Genomic DNA, 18,612 nt, shown 5'->3' on the forward strand with positions numbered 1-18,612 from the left:
ACCACACTCTTTGAGCTGTTTATCCAGAATTTTCTGCAGCTAGTACAAAAACCATATTTTCACTGTTGCAGACAATGAAGAAGAAGAAGAAGAGTAGTTTGGATTTGATATCCCGCCTTTCACTCCCTTTAAGGAGTCTCAAAGCGGCTAACAATCTCCTTTCCCTTCCTCCCCCACAACAAACACTCTGTGAGGTGAGTGGGGCTGAGAGACTTCAAAGAAGTGTGACTGGCCCAAGGTCACCCAGCAGCTGCATGTGGAGGAGCGGAGACGCGAACCCGGTTACCCAGATTACGTGACTACCGCTCTTAACCACTACACCACACCAAGGGAGCCAGCGTTTGTCCACAGACAGCTTCCAGGTCATGTGGCCAGCATGACTAAGCCACTTCTGGCAAACCAGAGCAGCGCACAGAAACGCCATTTACCTTCCCGTCGGAGCAGTACCTATTTACCTACTTGCACTTTTTGTCATGCTTTCAAACTGCTAGGTGGGCAGGAGCTGGGACTGAACAATGGGAGCTCACCCTGTTGTGGGTATTCGAACCGCCAACCTTCTGATCGGCAAGCCCTAGGCTCTGTGGTTTAGACCACAGTGCCACCCACGTTCCTGCTTAACCAGGTAGTGACCCCCAAATTGCAAAGTTATTTTTTATATTGTCAGCTTAACTGTGAGGATTCCAGATGCCATGGTCAAGACTCGTGCATACCTGAGACAATCTCGGGAGCTGTTAATGGACCACAGTCTTATGCTAAGGGAATTGGGGTCACAAGACAGAGGCGAACATTTACATTGTTTTCATTGATAGTAATGGTAATTGATAAGGCAGTGGGGGGGGCAGGTCAATGTACCCCTCCCCACAGTGCTGGATATATGCACAAGTAAGCTACAGTTTAGGGCCTCCAAATATGAGCGGCCTCTAAGTAAATAAATAACTAAATAATGTTTAAGTTTTACATAATTAAAGAATAATACCCGAGGGAGGTGGTAATGCTATGGGGCCACTTAACCTTGACATAGGGCAGACCTACATTGATGGCTTTTAACGTTAAGAAGGGTTTTGATAACATAGATGGACACATGGCATCCTAATTTTTACATTCACAATGTGTTATTAACTTGTCTTTTTATCACCTAATATTTCATCGTTTTATGCTGCTATATCCATGAAACACTGCTTATATGTCCCTTTGTAGCATTTTACCTTTTTTTAAAAAAAAAATGGCATTCAAACTCTGACCCCCCCAATGGTATTTGAGGGGCGTTGTTCAGTTTCTCCTCCCGCCATTTTGCTTCTTCATAAAAATGTGGCACCAGAGGGCACAGCAGAGCAACCAGAGACCAGGAGCTAAGAGAGGACCAGAGTTTTGGCTGGTTATTACTTACATTTATAAAAAACAAAAACAAAGCCAAAAAACCCAAGCTGAAAACCATTTTAAGTAACAAGTGTGCCTTGTGACATTTTAGAACGACATATTTAATATCTTTCTAAGAGGGAGAAATAACATTAAACTGGTCAGCGTAGGTCCAGCCATAGTTGAGGATCCTAACATGTATTAACCCATCCTTGCCTCCCTCAATCAGAGATTGACAAAAAGAATCAGCTGGTCCACTCAAGTCTATGGACACACACAAAAAAGCTTCTTTAGCTGCTTTGGGTTGTCTCCCTATAATTCCCTCCCTATAATTCCCGCCAGAACTAAGTGGCAGCGTACTCCCTGGGTCCCTGCCTCACATTTCTCACATCACCAATTTAAAGCCTTCTGTCAACTGCATCCTAACAGTGGCTCCTTTTCCAAGAGAACAACGAGCCTGTTCCTTGGGCTTCCTGATTGCAAGGTTGGTGGTACGAATCCCAGCGCCAGGGCGAGCTCCTGTTGCTCTGTCCCAGCTCCTGCCAACCTAGCAGGTCAAAAGCATACCAGTGCAAGTAGCTAAATAGGTGCCGCTGTGGCGGGAATGGCGTTTCTGTGCGCTCTGGCACTTGTCACGGTCCTCCGTGCGCCAGTAGTGGTTTAGTCCTGCTGGCCACATGACCTGGGAAACTGTCTGTGGACAAACGCTGGCTCCCTCAGCCTGAAAGCAAGATGAGCGCCACAACCCCATAGTCACCTTTGACTGGACTTAACCATCCAGGGGTCTTTTACCTTTTTTACCTTTTTACCTTTTTACCTTTTTACCTTTTTACTGCTACTTATTTTTTTAGAATATTGCTAGCCCTTCACGAATAAGGAACTGTGTGCTAGCTGAACAAGTGAGAGCAAGATGTGCACATGCTGCATGTGAATAAATTTCTGTATGAGAAAATGTGGCTCATGGATCAGAGAGGAGAGGGGTGAGAGCTTCCACATGGCCTTTGAAAATCCATCCCTGATCTCTGATTTCCTGCCGTCTGCAAGTCCTGTCTTCAGGCTGGTGCTGAGCAAACACAGTATGTGGATAAATTGCTTAAGGAATTCGTACAGACATGCTCTCTGGCTGTGTTGGACTAGCCCTTGTTCAGTGACCCATTATAATGTGTACATCTGCTTTACTCAAAATCACTGCAGAGGAAATGCTCTTTATTCCAGCTGTGAGCTGATAATTCTGCTATTTCTCCTTTTTTGGAAAAAAAAATATCAGAATGACACCTCGGCGAACTTCTACCCCGAAGGGATAAGAAATGCCATGCACTTCTTTTTACTCTCACCCCTTGCATTAGGCATAGATGCTGATATATATTCCCGAAGACTTTTCTCAGCCTGTTGTGTGTTTATTCTCTTGTCCACCCGTCATTATTTATCAAGATTTATGTTATATGAAACACTGTGGTATGTAAAAAGTTATTAATTATATGATCCATCAGTACTCCGGATGGCAGCCTACACTACAGGTAGGAATGAGTGTGAATACATTCAGTTCATATTTTTATGCAAATCTAGTTACCTCTCACTTCCTGAACCAATGCACATACACAGCTAGCATTTGAAATTCACACTCATCTGAACTTTGTAATACAATTCGTCAACCAAAAAAAGCATATAAAAACCTTATATTGAAGGAAAGTATGTTTTTAATATGTATCACATTAGGAGAAATTGCTTGCCAAACTATGTATATTGGGAAACTGCTTGCCAAACTATGTATATTGGAGAAACTGCTTACATACCTTAGGGGAAATTGCAAGCAGAGAAAAGAGAAAAATTCAAGTGGTCTTTAGAGAAACTGAGTAAAACTGAATTTAAGATTGGGAAAATGTGGAAATGAGAGGAAATGAAATAGATAGGTTAATCCAGCCCTAACTATAGGCTTAAACTGGTTTATTATTAAAACATATTATTATTAAAATACTTTATATACTGTCTTTCATTTCAAGAAAAAATACCAAGGCAGTTTAATAAGCCTTCCATCTCTTCAAAGAACCCTGACAATTGCAGTTCTATGAGTTGGGCTAGGGAACTTGAATTCTCAATATCCTCACCAAAATGCAGCTCCCACAAATCTTTCGCAAAGCCATGACTGCTATAAACCTGATGTTTGCTGTGCCCTGAAATATTTGTTTAAAAACCTACGTGTTGTAATAAAATGGAGACAATTCTCATATGAATTTCATATGGGATGGGGGGGGCTGTGCTTATACTTCTATTTTTTCATTCTTCTTTTTTTAATGTTATGATTGCTGGACGAAAGAAGTTCTTTTTATTGCATTTTGCTTACGAAGGGGCACATGCCAGAATAAAATAAGGATCTCTTCCACCCCATTTATTTCCATAGAGAGAGGGAGCAGGGTCATGGCTTTTGCATTTTTCTAAATCCATACATACAAGCAAAATAATATGAATTGCACTCGTTGAGGTATGTTGATGGAAAACCCAGAAACAAAAGAAAAATCAATCTTCATGGCATCTTTGAAAATGGAGTAACAGGGAACAAAATCAAACCAAAATGCCTCATTTTTGAGTCACACACACTAGATAATGCGACTTGGGGCTGACGGGCTCTGTGTGCCTATTAGTTGTCTGTCTGCATATCTGTCTGTAAATGTCAGCTGCCTTGGCTTGCATTTTTGCTTACCCGACCAGACTTTGCTTTATTGATCTCTCCCTCCAATATTCATCTGTCCACCTGGCTCATTCCTTTATGCGGCCAGCCTTGTCATCACTCTCTGTGCCAGCGCGACTATATAATGAAACATGTCCTCTGCTATTTTGAATATGTCTTTTGAGCTGCTTCGGATGGCGTTGGAAGCCAACTGTCCTCGGTCGCATGATCTTGCGCTGAGTTTGGTCGCATGAAACAAATGGGGGAACCAGAACGCCGTTGCTTCTGCCAGCCTGCTCTAGGTGGTGCTAGCAGTTGGAAGAAACAAACAGAAGCCCTCCAGATAGATCTCTTCAGGTAGCCGTGCAGTGACAAAGCATTTGCCAGTGCCCTGCAGCAGCCTACAGCTGTGTGGGTTGCTGCAGCTAGGAAAAGTTCCAGCTTGCCTCATCTGAAATCACGCCTCAGCTATCTAAGTGGTCAGATGAGTTATTTGTCCTGGGTGCCAGCCCCCAAAAGATTTCCCAAAGCTCCTTTTATTGCTTGACAGCTGATGGCGATGATGATGATGATGATGATGATTTATACCCCGCCCATCTGGCTGGGGTCAAATATTAAAAACTTTCCTAAACAGGGTTGCTTTCAGAAGTCTTCTAAAAGTCAGATAGTTGTTTATTTCCTTGACATCTGATGGGAGGGTGTTCCACAGGGTGGGCGCCACTACCCAAAAGACCCTCTGCCTGGTACCCTTTAACTTCACCTATTGCAGTGAGGGAACTGCCAGAAGACTCTCGGAGCTGGACCTCAGTGTCTGGGCTGAAAGATGGTGGTGGAGACGTTCCTTCAGCTATACTGGGCCATGCAAAGGAAGTTTTTTATGTTTGATGTTTTATTGTGTTTTTAATATTCTGTTGGGAGCTCCCCAGAGTGTCTGGGGAAACCTAGCCAGATGGGTGGGGTATAATATTTTTTTATTTTTTTATTTATTATTATTATTATTATTATTATTATTATTATTATTATTATTATTATTATTAACATCAATGGGTCAGAGAGGTTTCAGTGGCCTTTTGGGCAAGGTTGCCACAGCAAGACTAGTCCAAAGTAGGAAAAAGTGCTGCTGTAGTCCTAGGGACGAACGATATTCCACAAATTAAAGTGAAGCATCTTGCATCTCCCAGGCTTATATGCAGTTAACAATCAAAGTGCACAGTTCTCCACATGTTGCAATGCATTTCCACTTCAAGCAATGTGTACAGCATACATAAAAATGCATATTTTATGAGGGAGGGAATGCATATTTTAGGGGGACATGCACAGAAAATCATATAAAAAGTGTTTTATTAGGGGAAAATGCATACAAGAGAAGCATATTTTAGAAACAATAGTGTACAAATAAAATGCATGGAAGATAAATGAAGCTTTTTCCACACAGTTTAAAAAAACACCCACAGAAAACAGACTGCAATGGTGTTGCAACTGAACTTATGTGAAACTGACATGAAATGGAAATAGGCTGATCCATTAATCCTGATGTATTGCACAGTATTATACAGACAGCACCCTATGCCATGGTGTGAGGAGCAAGAAACACTGTGGCAGTTAAGGACCAGATTCTCATTCTTAGTAATTCTTACAATTTAGAATCCGGCAGCCAAGTTATATATCCAATGTAATAAACTCATACATGGCTCTGCTGAGTTGCAATCTTTTGAAGCATCTCTACATTTTTGCAAATGTGTATATAGTAATCAATAGCTGAAGATAAGCTATATTTAGAAATGTGTTAATTGAAAGAAGACACATTTAAAAATGTGTTTTTGATTTTTCGGTGCACATTTTTTTCCCCATTGAAGAAACGGGATGGAAATAGACTTTGCAAGCAATACATGTGAAACTGACTCAGGCTTGGCTACAGACCCAGCTATCCATCCTTACCCTGAACGCCATTTCTTCTCCAAGAATAAAAGATCAATTAAGTATAATTCAACACAATCAGGTCTTAAGTTGCACTGAGCACATTGCAAATTTATTACAATTTTCGTGTGGGATTGCTGTGCCAGAGTTAAACCTCCCTGCCCTCTTTTCTCTTTGCAACAGAAGACAGCAGGTAGGGAACGCTCAGGAGGGCTCAGAAGGTGGTTCAGGTACAGCAATGTACAAGCGATTCACTTGTAGAGGACAAAAATGCTCTGGTTGAAAAAATGAATTCTCATCCAAGTTCTTTTCATTTGGGATGGGGAAAAGAATGTCTAGCCAGGCAATTTTAAATAGTGTAAAGAAATCTAGTTTGCGTTGAATGTGGTTAAGAAGGCAAGAGCAGCTAGGACAGTTTGTTGGTTTGTTTGTTTTTAAATGTTTGTATACCTATTTCCTTTCCCACTCTTGTGAACTATAATAGTTTTTTGTTTGTTCTCGAAGCTACCAGCATGAGTTTGACCAAACCGCGGGAGGCAGTGGAAGACAGGAGTGCCTGGCATGCTCTGGTCCAGGGGGTCACGAAGAGTTGGACACGACTAAACAACACGTGTTTATTTTAAAAAAGAAGAAGACAGGGAGTGCACGTCTACTATGCTTAGGCAACTGCTGAAGATAATAAACAGTGTTTAAATCACACATTTCATTTGATTGTGCATTGAACTGAAATGCTTATGTGAAGACTGCAGCGTATTTATTCATTTCTCTAAGTCCATTATTCAATTCATTGTGGCCAAGTATAGCCTTCAAAAACTGCTCTTTGAAGGACCCATGGCTGAAAAGTCTTGGCCAAGGGAAAGCAGCTGGAGGCGCTTCTTGGTATCCGGGACTGATTTATGTAGCTAAATGATAAGATACAGACAATCTACACAGACAGGCAACTTCTTCTGTCTATTGCTATCCTCCCATCTGTGCTGAACAGCCTTTCAGAGCAGAAGCTGGTGAGAGGGCAATCAAGGTAGCTCACGGCAACAGTGTATAGTGAGGGCCACACATAACACACATTACCAATGTAGAATATGGTTTCTTAGAGCTCCATTAATTTTTGACACATCATCTCTCGCAGGTGACTGCTGCAGTTTCATTTCTTGTGTAGGCAGAATAATGATTTGCATTTGCCAACTTCCACAAGCCTTGTAAGAAACCAGTTTCACTGTCTCTGGATGTCACTGGAGTTTGTTCTGCAACTTTGGAAAAACTATTAATCAGCCCATCAGGTGCTTCATGATGTGGCTCAGAGAATCCACTGTGTATGTTTTAAGATAAGTCTTCGCAAACTCCCCCATCTAGGTACTCAAACAACCAATTTAATTTGCTTTTCATAGGCCTTTCCTTTTACACAGTTAACAAAGTTGGGATTACCTCCACAGCACTGCGGCCATACACATTCATGATAAAGTCTTTGGGAGTAAACCCTGAGGAAAAAGTGCATATGTTGTGTTGTAGCACATCTTTGGGAAAAGAAAAGGCTAAGGTGTACACAAATCTGGAGTAGAGTCCCTAAGATGGTTGGATGGCACCTTGTATGGCTCCTTTGGGCAACTCCTGCAGCCAAGCTGGTGCCAAATGTACTGCTCTGCTTTCCTTTGGACCACATCATTGAGGCCAAGGGGCAGAGTGTCTTTTCATCTGGGGTGCCCAGGACCTCCATACACACTAATCAGTCTTGCGCAATGGAGAGATCACTTTGGTGCCAAGAATACAGAAGAACAGCACAGGAGGCAGCATTTATAAGTTGCCAGTCTCTGCAGCCACAGCAAATACTATGAATCTCCAGCGGCTTGACTTCACCCCCTAAGGTGCACTCCATTGTCTGTTGAGGCAGTCAGATGCCAACAACAGATTACCTCAGGTTAAGGTAATCAGTAGCCCAAGAGATTATGTTACCCTGAACTGCCTTGGTGTGCTGATGGACTGGTATATCCATCTTCAGCCTGTGGGAAGGCAGCCCCTTGTTTTCATGTAGGGTTGTCATCAAAAAGCATGGGACACAAGTGGCGCTGTGGTCTAAACACTGAGCCTCTTGGGCTTGCCGATCAGAAGGTCGGCGGTTCGAATCCCCACGACGGAGTGAGCTCCTGTTGCTCTCTCCCACCTCCTGCCAACCTAGCAGTTTGAAAGCATGCTAGTGCAAGTAGATACATAGGTACTGCTGCGGCAGGAAGGTAAACGGTGTTTCCGGGCACTGTAGTGTCTGTCACGGTGTTCTGTTGTGCCAGAAACGGTTTAGTCATGCTGGCGACATGACCCAGAAAGCTGTCTGTGGACAAACGCTGGCTCTCTCAGCCTGAAAGCAAAATGAGCACTGCAAACCCATAGTCACCTTTGACCAGATTTAACCATCCAGCGGTCCTTTACCTTTACCTTTTACCTCATCAAAAACAATTCAAGGAATTTCAAATGGGACAGTGCCATCCCAACACTTGCTGAAGCTTACTGAGGGCTGTGCAGCTGCACCAGTGCAGCACTTCTGGAACAGCTGTTCCTAAGCCCTCTTCTCATCGCTACCCACTGCACTACATCCCCATACAGGTGAGCTGCAGTGATGCCACTGTAGTGAGAGTGGGTCCACCCTACCACATCAGCCACTGCTGCTTAGATTGGCTAGTCCTGGTAAAGACATTCAGAGCCTGTTGACCTGCTTGGTCAACAGAGCAGGACCCTTGGCTTACTCCATTCTTGCTTTCTCTCCCCTTCCCTCTGAAGCCTTCTGGGTCTAGATATGGGGAAAGCTAGCCATAGCCATGACAGGTACTAGAATGTGGGAAGGCAGAAAAGAACAGATTTTGCATGTCGCTCGTGTAATGTTTCCTTCTCTTTTTCCCCTCCCTGTTTCCCACTCCTATAATTCCATGGATAAAAGCATTTTAAACATTTAGGGTCTTCTTTCTCAAACCTCACTGGAGTAAAATAATAATAATAATAAAAAGGCCTCAGATTGTAGCATGTCACAGTGTGCCACCTGCACACAGCCAAAGCACACTGCTTGACACAACATCTAATGCTGTGGGCGTAGCTGTTGTTTGCTGCAGGAGCTGTAAAAATTGAGCATGCCTGACTGGTTGACCGGTTGACTGGGCAGCTGTACAGGGGATGCTGAGAAATTTCCCTTAACAGTCTGGTTACACCTGCTTTGATTGTAAAGAATTGCAGCATTTCTGCCTCTTAATACAGTGAAGCAGGCGAACCGTGCTTTCCGAGAAGAGTATGGAGACATAAAGAAAATAAATTAATCATGTATGATTTTCCATGCTCGCACAGATGTTAAAAGCTTCAACACCACCCTCAGTGCATAACATTTCTGCTTGCTCCCATACAGTATTACCATAAATCGCTTTACAGCTTGAAATAGAAAGCATGCACAAAATGTAGAAGATGATCTTCTCTGCCCAAACTGGAACAGCCACCTACACTTCATCAAGATTTAAATTAAACATTTGCAGAATTGTGTGGGGAGCCAAAACAGGTTGAAGAAGTCAGGGAAAAATTCTCAGAGCGGTTCAGCACACCCGACCCATGAATAGCTTTGAATCTCCCAAGATTCCAAGGCAGTTGGATCTTATTCACAATGGCATGTGCAGCTCTCAGAAACAGAAACCCCAAGGTGAGAGCTAAGCTAGAGTCCTGCAAAGTATTTCATACAATAAAGCTAATATGACATGGGGAAGAACCTGCCTTGAAAAGCTATGGTTTTCCCAGTAGTGATGTATGGAAGTGAGAGCTGCACCATAAAGAAGGCTGATCGCCGAAGAATTGATGCTTTTGAATTATGGTGCTGGAGGAGACTCTTGAGAGTCCCATGGACTGCAAGAAGATCAAACCTATCCATTCTTAAGGAAATCAGCCCTCGAAGGACAGATCCTGAAGCTGAGGCTCCAATACTTTGGCCACCTCATGAGAAGAGAAGACTCCCTGGAAAAGACCCTGATGTTGGGAAAGATGGAGGGCACAAGGAGAAGGGGACGGCAGAGGACAAGATGGTTGGACAGTGTTCTCGAAGCTACGAACATGAGTTTCACCAAACTGTGAAGGCAGTGGAAGACAGGAGTGCCTGGTGTGCTCTGGTCCATGGGGTCATGAAGAGTTGGACACGACTAAACAACTAAACAACAACATCCAGTATGGAAAATCATGGCCCTCTGAATGTTGCTGAACATTAATCAATTCGTTAAAGGATGTTTGGGATCTCAGTGCTTCCAATTCCCAACTTTGCCCCAATATGGTATACAACATGGTATCTATACTGACAAGATGGGCCAATGGCCTCTTCCTTTTTATCTGTTCTTTTTTTTTCCAAAATTGAATACTAGGATTTGAAGCGCAGCTATTGTGAGGCAAATTTGAAACACGACTATGATTCTTTACAAATTGGTCTGTAGCATCTACTCTAGACTAGACAAGGATATAGTCTTGACGTACAAGTTGCCACAACTCAGTTCTTAGCATTTCCAATTTGAGGGCTGCAACTGAATTTTGTTACAATTGAATTCCCGAGGCAGTTTTTGAGGTCTCTTCTTGGGCAAGAACATCCAGATAATTTTGAAAGCAGCTAACAGCTTTGATGAAGTGAAAACATTTTCTTGTACTATGTGTATGTGTTGCTTTAACTGTTACTAAATATGTGCGATTTCGAAGTTATAGGCTGACAGAAATTGGAATGATAAACATTATGAGTACAATTAATGGACCCTGGAGTGCTGACACACTCAGTAGCTGCACAATTATCATAAGAACAGGAAAATTACTTAATAATGGGACCATAGAATATCATTGTGCTATCTCCTGTGCTGCTGTGCAGTTCTGGCATGTGCCACATTAACAAATATAGGCCTTCCTTCTATATCTTACCTGCATAGGATTTGACAGCCAAACTGAAAGCAACTGCCTAGTCCTGCATTGTGACATAGTTCAGAACTGACCATGTAATGAGGCAGAATGAGGCAGCTGGGAGGGCTACAGCTGTTGGGGAGTAAAGAGTAGGGGGCTCTGCTTATACATTGGACGCTCGGGTTGTGAACGTGATCCATGCGGGATGCACGTTTGCAACCTGCAGCATCCGCAACCCGCAGCGGCGCGTCTGCGCACACATGAGTTGTGATTCTGTGCTTCTGCGCATGCACAAAGTGCAATTTAGTGCTTCTGAGCATACGCGACCGCCGAAACCCAGAAGTAACCCGTTCCGGTACTTCCAGTTTTCAGCGGTCTGTAACCCGAAGAAACGCAACCTGAAGCATCTGTAACCCAAGGTATGACTGTAATTTACTTATTTGATTTTGCGTGTTATATGTCGGGGCAGATTTACACACACAAAAGGGAAGCATTTTTAATGTATATTATTATGTTTTTATATATGTTGCAAGCCGCCCAGAGTAGCTGCGGCAACCCAGTCAGATGTACAGGGTACAAATAATAAAATGATTATTATTATTAAGTTTCATAGTACCATAGAATTGTAGAGTTGGAAGGAACCCTGAGGATCATCTAGTTCAACCCCCTGCAATGCAGGAATATGCAGCTGTCACATACGGGGATCAAACCTGCAAACTTGCAGCTATTGAGCTATCCAGGCTCTCAAGCAAAATGGTGCAAGCAAATGATACTTTGAGAATCCTTTTGAGTGCCTGCAGCCTAAAGAGCTTTATAGGCCTTTCTAGGTTTCTTAAGATACAAATACAAAAAACCTCAACAACAATACATGTTTGTTGCAATGGTTAGCAAACAGGCATGGCATTTGGCAATGGGCTCCACAGCATGTCTAAAATGGAAAAAATGAGGTGGCCTTGATAGACCCCCGAGGCAAGCTATTTACTTATCAGTGTTACAGGTCTTCTCATCCTGCCTGCTCCCAACAAATAGCACTTGTGGCTACTGAGTATGCTCAGTCCTCAGGGTTTTCTTTCCTTCTCTTGGGTTTTGAAGAAGTTTATTTGTTTTCTACTTCTGTGAACCTTAGGGCTCCCCTAAATCTGTTGATACCTCCCTCTTGTGCATAGATGTTGCCAGTTTGACTGTTCGATGATCAGCCCTCAAGAGAATGAATTCCCTATGAGTGTCTGTGCAATGGAGCCCAGTTTTTAAAAATTCCTCACACTAGCTACATCTCAGGAAGATCTTATAGGAAAGCCAGGCCTTCTGCCTAGATCCTGAAGCACAAAAACAGGAGTCCATAGAACCAGCCAAGTATGTGAACACACTGGTATTTATTGTGATAAATGTTGTTTATGTACACACTCCCAGGAAATGAACTGAGACTACAGCTTGCTCAGTCGCATTTTTAACAGTGGAGAATCTGAACAATCATCAGGCTAAAAGGTATATGGAGATTAATAGGGTTCATTTTTCTTAAGAAAGATTGTATTTATTAAACCATTATAGGAATTTAGGTGGAGATAACCTGTGTGAGAATTCAGATTAATGATTTGGCAATGAATAATCAACTGCGGATGTACCAAACTCCAGAGAAAATAAAATCGTTGAAGGCTGGTGTGATGGCTATTTGGTCTTAGAATGAGCACACAGGTTAGTCAAGAGCACCTTTGCATGCTATTCTTATAAAGCAGCATAATCAAGGGACAATGAGGCTGATAGGAGCCAATTCCTCCAATAAAATATTTGCAGGGGCTGCCCCCAGTTGATGGGCATTGCCATTCAAATGGTTTGCATGCAGCACATCATGTGATCAGTTATGTGGGTTGGGGATTACTTGTCCCCCCAATATTTTATTCAAGTTGGCACCCTGATGAGCCTGCACAATTGCCCCTCCCCCTAAGGGCACATGGCTTCCCTTACCTCTGACATCCGTGTTATGTTTTCTCTTCCTCCGTCTCATGCCTCCTCTTCCAACTCCAACTTTCTTGCCAGGAAACACTCTTGACAGACACCTCCCATTAGCTATTAACATCAGGGGGTGGGAGTCAAGGAAGCAGAAGAGACCTCCTGATGCATTAGCACAGTGTCAGTGGTGGTGAGCTTTGCCTTTGTGATACAGAGCGCAGGCACCACTGAACATTTTCTGTCGAGATACTTCCATTTTTTACTGAGATAATGTATGTGTCACACTCTGAATGCTCAGCAAATCAGCAAAGAAATGCTTACTGTTATCATTAGTAGTGCCAGCTAAAAGCCTGTCAAGTTGAAATGATGGGAGAGGAATGGAGAGCTCCCCATTCTTTCCTTCGCCTGACACCCAGCCCTCCCATCCATCACAAAGGCCATTTACACTGGGAAAGCAAAGAGCTGGGGCTTGGCATGCTTCCCCCAACCTACAATTGGTTCCTCGAACTGAATACGGCCTACAGACTAGGCCCAGAGGAACTATGGAATGGTTATCCCCTCCAGACTCTGCATTGTCTGCTTCCTGCTTCTTGAAACTAATCCCTGTTTTGTGTGTGTTGTGGATGACAGAGACACATTGTCCCTCACTCATAGTCTTGGACTTTAGGATGGAGAAGATGCATACTGTTTCCATTGCATGTGTTTCCTGGTCACCTACTGTCAGGGTTGTGAACCCCCCCCCCCCCGTACATACATACACACACCATTACCAAGAATTGATTTCTCCATGGGAATGAGTGATACCTAACATGTACACAGCAGAAAGTAAACGGGTCCCTTGGGAACAGAGTGTGGACTAAATCTGCTTCCTGCCCCTGGTGAACACAGCTACTGAGAATCAAGAGAATCACGGTTTGGATTTTGTTTGTTCGTCACACTATAGTATAGCACAATATGGCATTAAGGGATGGGGTAGGATATGAGGGGGCTCGTTTTTTTCATCTATAGGTTTAATTGAACATGACTGCTTTGGACTCGGACCACCCATGCAGTATGCTTTTCTTTAAGGCAGGGGTGTGAGAACCCTTAGGCTAAATATGGTCCCCAGGTCCCTTTATCTAGTCCTTGAGAATCTTCCCAGACACATACTTCCCCAGCTACATCTCCTCTCCAGCTCTGCTCTACACCCACCTTGAGTGTGTTTTCCTCACTGGAATGCACCCTTAAACCACGATATTGCCTCTTGCTTGCCCAAATGCAGGATAGTGTGTGTGTGCGTGCGCTCACTCGTGCGCCAAACCCTTTTTGTGTGCCTGGAATGTAGCCTACTAAGAAATCCCATCCATTGCCCCACCCACTTTCTTCTCTAGCTGCAGCCACCAGTGGAATTTGCACTCTGGACACCATACTGTTGGAAACTGGCCCCCTCAGGAAAGGCTGACTCCTCTTCCCAGGCACTCGGGGCCTGTTGCTGGCGATCTACCCTGGCTGGTATCCGAACAGACCAGGGAGGTCTTCAATAAGTGACACCTCCCTCTAGAGAGGTGCACACTCCCTTCCCCCTTGCATGCCAGCAGGAGAAAGAAAACAGTCTGAAAAGTAGTCTATTTTGTTCTACTTTATTTCACAGACTGTACAAAGACATGACTTCTCTTTCAGAAGCCTCCGTACAACTGACTGACTCCGCCTTTACAGGAACAACAGGAAGGTCTCAAGTTACACTGAGAACACAACTCTGAGAAGAGCTTCGAACATCCGGTCTCACGCTCAGACCCAGCAAACACATCATGTGATGTAAACATTGAGCTGCTACTTCGCAGCTGCTGAGCACTCATGTTACAACACATACCCTCCAATATTCTGCCAATTAAAATTGGGACAGGCGTCTTTCCGTGCCGTGCTTTCATGTGAGCCAGCTGGGGCTTCCCTGTCCCAGCCCCCTGTTTCTGTTACGGACAGCAGCTCCCTCAGCAAGCATCACAAGAGCACCTCCAGCTATTCCTCTTCTTCTTTGTTATCGTCCTCTTCTCCATTGGCTTCTCCTCCTCTGGTGGGGGCCGCCTGGCCTTCACCACAACCAGCTCCCCCTCCCTAGGCTGTAAATTGGGTGTCTTCCTTCATGCGAAAGACATGTATCTTTTGGTGCCAAGCTCTTGTGGGAGAGCTTGGTGCTGGAAATGGGTCATCCAGTCAGAAACTGGAGTGGCTTCCTTAATTCTGAAAGATTAATATGATCTGAGGTGAAACCAGAGTATGGCTTCTGTAATTCTGGGATGTCCCAGTCAAATCGTGTTGACAGGTATAGGATGACTGTGAATGAGAAAATTTGGCTGCTGGGCTGAAAAACATCCTCATCTGTGTAAGAAACCCATCCACACAAGTTCTTGCCTTCAATGTCTTTTCATTTATATAGATATAGATATTGATTTGTATCTGGAAGATCTACTGAGTGGGTGTTTAATCTTACCTATATACAAGCAGGTGATTCTCATTCAGAAAAATCTCCATCACTGCCAGCATTATTGCTCAACATAAATCAGAGTGCATTTAGAGTTCTGATAAAAGCATCCAATAAACTTTTCTCTGTATCATAAAATGAGACCTGTTTGACTCCACTCATTGCTAGCGCCACCTTTGGAATGAATATTAGTGAAATGGCTATTCCAAGACTTATTAGAAGGGATGGAGATTCATTCTTTCTTTTTGCTGTGCTCGTCCTTAACCTGCACAGCCCATCAACACAGCATAATAACAGCAGAAGGAAAAAGTTGAATATTGATATTAGCTTTACCAGCATGTGACAAGCCTGGCATTTGCTTCAATTGGGAGCATCAGTAAAATAGACTCCAAAAGATTATAGCACAAATCATGGTTTGCAAGGAGTTTTCAGGGGCAATGTTTCCGTTCCTCTTTGAAACTGTAACAGTTAAGTCAATTTGGGAAGAAAAGGCAATTATTATTGAATGGGTGAATGGCGTCGAAGTCCAACTTTAGTTTGGGACAGTGTTCACATATTAGCAGCGTGGACAAATTGGGTGATCGTCAGCAAGTCACTGTCACTCCGTTGCCCTCCTGTAAAATAAGATGGGGGGGGGGACACATTTGTCACACTGTATGACAAAGAGGATTGGAACATAGAGTGGAGACTGTTCATTGCATTGTGCATTCTGGGCCTTGCATGCAGGTAGCATGACTGGTTCAGCTGCACTGGGCACCAGTACCACAGGGGGCACCACAACAATGATTTAGAACAGAAGCACAAGAAGCGAGGGGTGCCTTAAATCCACATCTAAATCATACACAGTTCTTTATTCAGGTCAAAACTAATTATAGTAACCATTGATGCATGATGATGCCTTATCAGCCTACAAATTCTTCTTTAAAAATTATATATTGAGGATTTTTTCTCTCTCTTCTTTTCCTCAATACTGCTGCAGCCATACTGTTTTCCCATGCAAAGCTGGCTGTTTTTCAAGGATTTTGTATACTTTTCTTCATCAAGTGGTAAACAATTCAGAATAGTTGCACATTGCACTTGATGTAGTCTTATAAGTGGGAGGTGACAACTTAGCTGATCTTATCCAGAGTGAAAAGGTTAAATTAAGGAATGATTTATTCGGTCTTTGCCTTCCATTAGCAATGAATTTATTCATTGAAGAGATGAAAAATCTCCAGTTGTTTATTGTGTGTATATTTTATTTGAAACATGCTCCAAGGCCTGATTTGGTTAAGAATATGCTAACAATGAAACACACACGCACACCCTAATTCAATTGCAATGACAGAAGTTCATTTTATCTTGACTGCCTTAATAAATCCATTATGCACAGGTTAGTAAACCATGTAGTGATTGTGTTAATGAAAGGGGTGGAGTTAGAATTAGAGTTATACCAGTTTATCTAGGTTTCTTAGGCCTAGACTATGTGATCAACAGCCATGTAGGATGCAAGTATTGCAGGACTGTAACCCCTTCAGCCTTGATTTCCCCTCTTTTGTACTCCTCTTGAATTCCCATTGAACTAGAAGAACATTAAAAAAATAATTCATGAAAACAGACCAGGCAATTTTTAGAACTTCAAAATTCTAGGGGTGAAATTTGGTTGTGGGGCAGTGGGGGGTAGTGCTGTCCTCTGCCACTGATGCACATGGTAGCCACACACCCTGCCAATGGCGCATTCTGCTAGGATGTGCAGTTATGCATGTGCGTTGAGAGCTATCATAGAAGGCTATGCAGCAGCTCTGTGCATGAACATCTGTATGCACTTAGAATTCCTTCAGACGCTGGCCTAATGTGCAGATGGATGAGGCAGTGGCAAGGGGTAGGATGGGTCCATGTGGCCCTGCAAGAATCCCCATGCATTCCTTCAGTAGGTGGGGAGCGTCATCTGAACCCCTCAAGAAACGTTGATTCCAGAGACCCAATTGCCTCCCAACAGAAAGAGCAGAAATTATATAATGGACAAGAGATTAGCGCAAAAATACTTAGAGAACATTTAGGAACATGGGGCTTTTATTACTCGCACATGATACTGTACAGATGAAATCTAGACACATATTTTTAAAAAACCCACACACTGTCAAAATGCTTTTTTTAAAAAAAGCGTTTTGAAAAAATATTGAATTTGCCATGGGCTCATTGCCAACTAGTGTCACATTTGTGTAATGCACTTAAAACTCACTTAAAACATTATATTTGCAGCTGTATAGCTGAGTCCTGTATCTTTAAGCATAGCACTTTACCAAACGCAGTATTTACTTAATGTTGTCCCAAAATTTAATTTATTATAGGCTTAGCTCACTGGCTGATGTCTGACCAAAAATTAAAACTGGCAAGGGGAGATAGAAGGAATCACTTGCCTGGCGATAGCAAAAATAATAATAATGGAGGAGCAACACCTACAACCTGCAGGGCTTATTTTTCCTCCAGTGCAGGCTATAGCAGCACAGAATCATAGGCAGGCTGTCAACAATGGCTACTCCCCAAACTGTAATAGAGGAATGTGATGGTCATAGTGAAGTTTAGAATGGGATCAGGGTGAAGGGTTGTTAAAAGCAGGGCAAGGCTATGGGGATATTTGGGGAGACAGGTGTGGGGCTGCCAGATGAATAATTGCATTTATTTATAAAAATGAATTGAAAATAACAAGGAGCTGATGACTGGTTTGCTGGATTGATAAAATAGATCAAAGTCCTTAATTGGGTTGCTGTTTTTGACCACAGTTGTGACCCCTTACTACAAAGTTCTGATTATAATCGATCAAATGTGGTTCCAAATAATAAAGGCTGCTACCTGCGCCAATTCTAGTGGAGACCTGGATTAATGGAGCTGAGCCACTGCAAGGAGAACATTATAGCATGTACTTTACTATAGATTTCTTTGTTTATAACCATCCACAAGTGCAGGCATTTCTCTTGTCCCATAAAGAGTATATTTGGAAGTTTGGGTTGTCTATATTCCTCACTGCAGAGGACTTAACTCAAACACCTAGCTATTTTTCTTTAAAGAGACCCTATTTAGGCAAGAGTATTATACCTCTTATCAGGCTGTCTTCTTACATAAGCAGGTTGAGGTCACGTAATAAGGATAAGACCCAAAGGAAAATGTAGATGTTTCTTTAAATGGCACTGATGACTCACAATGTGACATTTCCCCCCTTGAGTCACTATGGAACGAATTCTGCCATAGTGTCTGGGCAGGAAACTGAGCAACTAAAAGAGCTCTTTAAGGTGAAACGATAAGTGGTTATAAGATATTTCTTGGGTTCCCTTTCAGTCCTCAGGCCCTGGCTAATTTCTTTATGCCTGCAGCACATTAAGAAATAAATGTTCCCCACAGCTTC

General features: G+C 43.0%; 1 long non-coding RNA gene across 3 annotated transcripts; it reads left to right on the forward strand.

Annotated features, from left to right (window-relative positions):
* The first annotated feature begins 9,507 nt into the window (after positions 1–9,507).
* On the forward strand, positions 9,508–12,482 carry LOC310706667. 3 transcript variants are annotated; one of them, XR_014526031.1, is made up of 2 exons: positions 9,508–9,602; positions 11,992–12,482. It is a non-coding gene; the product is annotated as an uncharacterized lncRNA (long non-coding RNA). The 3 variants fall into 3 exon arrangements; XR_014526032.1 differs by lacking the exon at positions 9,508–9,602 and adding an exon at positions 9,995–10,564; XR_014526033.1 differs by lacking the exon at positions 9,508–9,602 and adding an exon at positions 10,571–11,244.
* Positions 12,483–18,612: the final 6,130 nt, after the last annotated feature.

This window comes from Podarcis liolepis (assembly GCF_965112155.1).
Source record: "Podarcis liolepis genome assembly, chromosome: 5".
NCBI lineage: Eukaryota > Metazoa > Chordata > Lepidosauria > Squamata > Lacertidae > Podarcis > Podarcis liolepis.